At 24.6% G+C, this 7,547-nt stretch overlaps 4 non-coding genes across 4 annotated transcripts; 1 reads left to right on the top strand and 3 right to left on the bottom strand.

Moving 5' to 3' along the window:
• Nucleotides 1-2,904: 2,904 nt before the first annotated feature.
• Trnar-ccu (transfer RNA arginine (anticodon CCU)) lies at nucleotides 2,905-2,977 on the bottom strand. The gene has a single exon. It is a non-coding gene; the product is annotated as a tRNA-Arg (tRNA).
• A 349-nt stretch (nucleotides 2,978-3,326) lies between these two features.
• On the bottom strand, nucleotides 3,327-3,399 carry Trnar-ucu (transfer RNA arginine (anticodon UCU)). The gene has a single exon. It is a non-coding gene; the product is annotated as a tRNA-Arg (tRNA).
• A 2,955-nt stretch (nucleotides 3,400-6,354) lies between these two features.
• Trnar-ccu (transfer RNA arginine (anticodon CCU)) lies at nucleotides 6,355-6,427 on the top strand. Its single transcript has one exon. It is a non-coding gene; the product is annotated as a tRNA-Arg (tRNA).
• Nucleotides 6,428-6,740: 313 nt separating this feature from the next.
• Nucleotides 6,741-6,813, bottom strand: Trnav-cac (transfer RNA valine (anticodon CAC)). Its single transcript has one exon. It is a non-coding gene; the product is annotated as a tRNA-Val (tRNA).
• Nucleotides 6,814-7,547: the final 734 nt, after the last annotated feature.

The raw sequence follows: 7,547 nt of genomic DNA, 5'->3' as shown, positions 1-7,547 counted from the left end.
AAAAAATAAAATGTAGGTAACAAATTTTTGTGAAAAATTTTACAAGTTAAGTTTTTAAAGAAAAGCGTTTTAATTGTGTTAAATCAAAGTTTTTTAAATCATTAAAAAACGTTTAGAAAATAAACTTTAAGAAAATGAATTAAGTAAATATTTAAACTTTGAATATTAATAAAAAATATATAAAATTATTTATTTAAACAAAAAAACATTTAACAGAGTTCAGTTAAAATATAAAATAGCGAATCTAAGTTATGATTTTTTGTTGCTATAATCATAATCTTTATTGATCAAAAGGAACTTATTAAAAAACTTATATTTTTAAAAAAGTATTAAATTAGATTTATTTAACTTGGTCAGTTAATTATATTTTCCCTTAATGTTAGAAAGTTTTCAATAGTAAGTCATAATACTATTTAGAATAAGAAATTAAAAACTTTAATTAAATTAGAATATTTTTTATGTTTTTTAAGCTAATAAAGTTTCCTTGTTGTTTTATAAGTTAATCTTACAAACAAGTTTAGATAAGTGGTAATTAAATATATACATAAATACATTGAGTTTAAACAAATGCTTTAGTATATCCTGTACGTTAAAACACATTTATAACAATAATATAAAATAATAAAATATTTAATTAGCGGTATTATTTTATTGAGTATGTTAAAACTTATTATTTGTAAGATTTACATTTCTATTTAACCCGTAAAATAAAAAATCTTTTGTTAAACTTTTTAACTGACTATTATTTTTCATCGAGTTAATGTTTAAAACAGTTTTTTATGGTACAAGTAATACACATTATCGAAAAAAAAATTAGCAACCCATATGCTTTTAATTTTAACCTTACTAACAATAAAAACAGCTCAAAAAAGTCAGTTCATTATTCTATCTACAACATTATACAGATTTATTTAAAATTTTTACCAAAACTTTAGTTTTAAACTATTTATACTAATAAGACAAAAAATAACTAGTTTTCAATTTTTTTACTGCAGGTTCAAGCATTGAGCATATATATTAAAAAATATTTTTTTATAAGCAAATGCTTGAACATACTAATATATTATTTGTTTACAAGTTAAACATTTGTATATATACTTTCTTAATAACAGACTTCAGAAGTTTTAATGTAATTAAAATTAATACTTAAAGTAATTTTTTAACACATAAATGTTATTAAATTGCATTTAAAAAAAGTTTTGAATAATTTTCATCACCTATTGCTTTGAATCAGTTCTTAAAGTTCAGTATTTTAATTAACATGCTCATTTACAGTTTATTTTTAATAACATCTAAATTTTTTATAAGTACTGACGAGGTCTTTAACCGAAACTTAGTTTACCAATCAAGTCTTGAAAGTATAAACTATACCAATTCTCCTTTAGATGTTGGGTTCTTTGTGCTTGTTTTCAAAAAAATCTAACAGATTTGTACTAGGATAAATTAAATTTAGGTGCACATTTTCATTATTTATAAATCATTGTGGCTGATACAGCATCTTTAATAAGGTTTAATGTCCTGGACAATACGTTACAAGGTATCCGTGGTGTGCGACTCAATAACCAATAGGTTCTTCGTGCACCAGGTCCTAGTACCAATTATTTCAAGCTTTTATATTGTTCAAAAATTATTACTAAGATAAGAATAAAGAACAAGAATAACGTCAAAAGTCTATATTTTTTCAATAATTTCCAACTAGTTTATTAAACATGATTATACTTATATCGACTACATATTTAAATCTAGTTGTCTTAATTTTGATTTGTAAATTTTCAAATCTTTGAAATATTTTAATAAATACGGTTTTCTGTTAGTTTCGTTACAAATTAAATTCGTATTATATGAAACTTAACAATATGTTATACAAAACAAATTGAGAAAAAAAGTTACACGTAAAGTTTATTTAAAAGCTGTTACGAACATAAGAAGCAAAAATCAATTTTCAAAGTTCTGAATAAAAGTTGAAAAAGTGAATATTTTCATTGATGAAAATATAGTTTTAATAAAACTGTTATTGCATTAAAACAAAGCTAATAGTTTTAAATTACTTCAATTAATTTAAATTCTCATTTTCTTGAGTTTTTTGAATGAAACTAAACAAACGTACCAAAGGTATTTTGATTTCATTAAACTAAATCTGATGTTCATAATTTAAAATTACTTTATTAGAAAAAGTTATTTAATTTATTATTTTCTTCATAATATTTTTCTCTGTGTAAATATTTAATTTATTATTTTGCTCATAGTATTCAGCTCTATGCAAATGTTTATTCATATTGTTTTAAATTTAATTATTTATTTTCTTGATAATATTTCTCTCTTTAGAAGTGTTTATTCATATTATTTAAATTTAATTATCTATTTTCATAATATTTCTCTCTATGCAAGCGTTTGTTCATATTATTTGAATTTAATTATTTATTTTCTTCATAATATTTCTCTTTATGCAAGTGTTTCTTCACATAACTAAAATTTAATTATTCATTTTCTTCATAATATTTCTCTCTATGCAAATGTTTGTTCATTGTAATTTGGCTTTCTCTTCCGTAAATTTGCTCCATCATCTTCTTTTTAGCCTCGGAAATAAAAACAGATTTTGTGTGTTGTGGGGCCAAATGCGAAGTGAAACCTGTTAGAAAAATGTAATTTTACAAAAAAATGAGCAAGAACACATTTAAAACTATTTCAACTGTTAAAAACAATTTCAACTGTTTAAAAAAAAATCATGTTTCATGAAAAAGTCTATGACAGTGTTGAAAGCTTTTATATGAAAAGTAAAACATGCAGTTAGTTATTTACTTGAAATTTTATCAAAACTCTTTTCACAACAGTCGAAAATTTTTATCTACAAAATATGTCTGTAACTCTCTTCTATAACATTATTATCTACTACAAAAAGAAAAGCATCTCCGCCGGGACTCGAACCCGGAACCTCTGGATTAGGAGTTCAGCGCGCTATCCATTGCGCTACGGAGACGACTGACTGCAAAATATTAGGGGAGAATATAAATCCTTTGTGACGTAATAATGCAAAAAAACTTTACAGCGTTAGCGCTTTAAACCCAATGTTTTGTTAACTTAGTCAACAGGCAAATTCGTATGATATATTCGTTTTTAATGGCACTTTTTATTGGCAGATTGAGAAGTACTTACTGTAAACATTTGTACAGAAGTTTAACTAATAGAATTAATTTAAAGCTAAATTTTTGTAAAGTTGTATTATCAGTTTTTTGACAAACCAAGCCTTAAAGGAATATTTTCCAAAACTACTTAAAACCAAAATTTCAAATAACATTACTATCTACTACAAAACTACAACAAAAAAGCATCTCCGCCGGGACTCGAACCCGGAACCTCTGGATTAGAAGTCCAGCGCGCTATCCATTGCGCCACGGAGACGACTGACTGCAAACTATTAGGGGAGAATATAAACCTTTTGTGACGTAATAATGCAAAAGACCTTTACAGCGTTAGCGCTTTAAACCCAACGTTTTGTTAAGTTAGTCAACAGGCGAATTCGTATGATTTATTCGTTTTTAATGGCACTTTTTATTGGCAGATTGAGAAGTACTTACTGTAAACATTTGGACAGAAGTTTAACTAATAGAATTAATTTAAAGCTAATTTTTTGTAAAGTTATATTATCAGTTTTTTGACAAACCAAGCCTTAAAGGAATATTTTCCAAAACCACTTTAAACCAAGCCTTAAAGGATTATTTTCCAAAACTACTTCAAACCAAGCCTTAAAGGAATATTTTCCAAAACTATCTACAAAAATACCGGCGTGGGTGGGAACGGTGGACTTGTTCAAATCGTTTTTGAGGAAATCTTTCAATTGGTGGTCGAGCACGGGTGGACGGCTCGAGTGGAAAATTCTTTTTCCCACTCCTCTGAAGTAACATTGAAACATGGGCAAAGTGTTGACCCGGCCCGAATCAACGAAATCCAGCGCTTTGTCCGTATTTACCTGGAATATAATATTCAGCTTTGTTACACGTGACAAAATATAAATAGAAAATATAAACACAATAGTAAAACCATCTGAGTATAATGTTTTTTTTTTAATTAAAAATTTCTTATTTTGCATTTACCTGAAACATAACACAACATTTCAACATTCATATTTAATTAAAGTTTAAGACTAGTATTACATGATAAAATATAAACACAATATTGAACTTAAGTAAGACTATCTGAGTATAATACTTTTTAATTAAAAATCAAAACACTCATTTGGAAAAATATAAAATACCTAAAACATTTTTAAAGACTTAATTTACTTAGTTTAAATTTGTACACAAAATTAGTATCTGAAAAAAAAATATACTGTTCAAAGAAAGTTATTTAAAAAAATTTAATTTTATTAAAAATAAATGTTTAATGCTTTTTTAACATTTAACTGGAATCAAATATGTTAAATATTAGAAGTTTTGATGTAATTATAATTTAAAAACCATGTAAAACTTGAAAACACAAACTATTCATTAAGGCTGGATTCAATTTTTTACTGAAATGCTATTATTTTACAAAATATAACAAGTAAATACATTGCTAACATTAACAAATATAATTTAATAAAGATAAAGAATAGTTTTAATTAATACTTTAAACACTTGATTTTTAGTAAAAATAACTCTGTTTAGAAAAGTAAAACTAACAAACGTTTAAACATATATACTAGACAAAACTATATTATATAAAAAAATAATCTTTTTATGTTTATCTCTGCATTATAAGGCACATATCTTTTTTGTGTAAAACTTTTTTAATTTAGTTTGCGTTAATACATATATATAGCAAACAAATATTATTAAACTCAAATACACAACTTACAAAAAATTGTGAATTTGATAAACTAAACTATAATAAATAAGTTTAAGAACTAATGTTACTCTAATGATAAAGAAAGCAGTTTGTTAAAACACAAATATCAGTTGTAATAAAATTAAATAAATAAAAGTGCTAGAACAGCAAATGTAGATTTAGTACTTTGCTTGCTTTTTTTCTGTGTTTATATGTAAATTCTTAAAATACACGATTCCTTAGACTTTTGTAGTTTATTAAAATGTAGTTTAATTTTTTGTAAGTAAAAGTTTTATCACAAACTATTTTTATTTTTAATAAACTATGATAGACTTTCAGTAAACCAAACAGCAAAAAAATATTTTGATAATGGTTCTAAGAAATACCTCAAATAAAAATAGCCTTGCAATATTTTTGGTGTTTATAAATTAAATATTCATGAAAAATTAACTTGATAATTCAACATATTAGCATCAATTTGAAATAAATTTGCTAATTGATTTATTTTTAACATCATCAAGTTCATGCTTTATTTCATTTTGTATCGTACTTGTTTTGCCAATAGAGTAACCTCTCGCTTATTTACGCACATTGTGTCCTTAGAAAAGATGCGTAAAGATACGAGAGATCGTAAAGATACGAGAGGTACAAAAAATACTTGCTATAATGGCTGTTTTTAATATTCCTTCTAGTTAAAAGCAGACTGGGTACTTTCTTACTTTTAATAATTTTTTATTTTATTTTTAAGTATGAAAACAAAAGATCAAATTATACATATACATCAAAAAAAATACTTGTAGAAAAATTTAATAGTTTTCAAAATAAGTAGACTTTATCTATGTCTTTACTTATATGTGACTTATTTGATACTTTGCAAATTTAATTTATAGTTAAGCATTTGTTTACAATAAGTAAATGGTGTGGTGTCTATATTATTTATATTTCTATAGCCTTTTACAAAAATATGCATTTGGTGCTGTAATGGATTTCTTCTTTTGAACAAAATATATAAAATATACGAAAAATGTTTGATAAAAAATTGTTTATGTTACTACAACTTTTTTTAATTTGACTTTTGCCCACATAAGGATAAACTTGTCTTGCATTGTATTAAAGATATATTAACGAATTTTTTGAGTAGGAATTAAATTTTAAGCCAAAAGAACTTTGACGAATTGAAATTAAAATTTTAATATTTTGAATTTTTTAGAATTCTAAAATGCGTAACTAGACGAGAGTGCGTAACGTCACGAGTGCGTAAAGATGCGAGAGGTTACTGTATCCTAAAACTTTTCTTAACAAATTTAAAATTTTACTTATTACGTCATCATTCATTAGTAACCGTTCTAAAATAATTTTATAAATATCTTCAAAATTGGCAAAAAAAACTTTCAACAGAAATTTTCTCATAAAAAGCTTTAAATTAAAATAAAATATCTGATGTTAATGAAATATCTTCACTCAAACCTCAAGCACTAAACACTTTCTCGCATTAAACTTCTACACCGCATTTAAGCCTTTATAAACGCAAAAAACACTTTTCATATAAGCGACTGCGTGGCCTAATGGATAAGGCGTCTGACTCCTAATCAGAAGATTCCGGGTTCGAGTCCCGGCGTGGTCTGTTTTATGTTAATAGTTGATCAGTTATTACATTTATTTGTTTTACATGGTGGTTAAATTTAGTATTAGTTTTTTTTTGGTTAATTTCAACCAAAATATTATTTTTTTAAATTTTGACAAAATGAACCAAAAAAATTTAATACCAAATCTTATTTTTAAACATTATCTAAAACATAATTACTTAGTTAAATACTAAAAAACGTTCATAAAGGTTGAAAAACAGCATTATAAATCTATTTTACAACAACAAATTGTGCATGAGCAAAGAAAAATTAAAATTATTGATCGGAATATCATTTATATTCTATAAAAAATGTTTCAGCCCGGGTTCGAACCGGGGACCTTTCGCGTGTGAGGCGAACGTGATAACCACTACACTACTGAAACAGTTGATATAGTCGTCGTAATTGCGTTTATAAACGTGCGTTTGTTGGCTTTTATGACGTAATTATACAGATAGCATGTTTTGTTTTAGACTTTTAGAAACAGCTGCAGCGATGGTTAAAAACAAATTTTATCGTCACTTTTGGTTTTGTTGCAATTTGTGAAATTTTGTAGGTCTAAAAAGATCATTACAGGTTTACTAGCTTTAGTGAAAATTTAATGATGATATATTTTGAGTTATGTTAATTAATTTTTTTTTCATGTATTTCAGACAAGCTATAAATCATCACTTTATTGTGGTAATCAAAATATAAATATTTTGATCGATATATATCTAAGGAATTTGTAGTTTTTTTTAATCTGAAAGTAAAGTTATTTTTGTTTTTCTAAATAGTTTTATTTTACACATAATTACTTTTAAATTTCATGTGTTTAAACATTTTATCAATTGTTCCATAAAAGTTCATTTGAATTTGTTTATAAATTTAAAGTTTGTAAGGTTAATAAGCTTAAAGCTTAATCGCTTTTTTTTAAATCACACAATTTAAACTCAATGTTAAACTAATTTATAAAATAATATAAACTTTTAATTAAATGTTTATAATAAAATTTTATTACTAAAGCAAAAATAAATTCAATATCTAAAAGTTTAAATAAAAACTGTAAAAAAAATCATGTAGAATAAAAAAAATAGTTGTAATTACTTAAACTTTAATGAAAAATATTCTGATTACTTT

Source organism: Thalia democratica, chromosome 3 (genome assembly GCF_965202585.1).
Source record: "Thalia democratica chromosome 3, ktThaDemo2.hap1.1, whole genome shotgun sequence".
NCBI lineage: Eukaryota > Metazoa > Chordata > Thaliacea > Salpida > Salpidae > Thalia > Thalia democratica.
The sequence above is the reverse complement of the archived record's forward strand: the minus strand, read 5'-3'. Positions and strand labels throughout refer to the sequence as shown.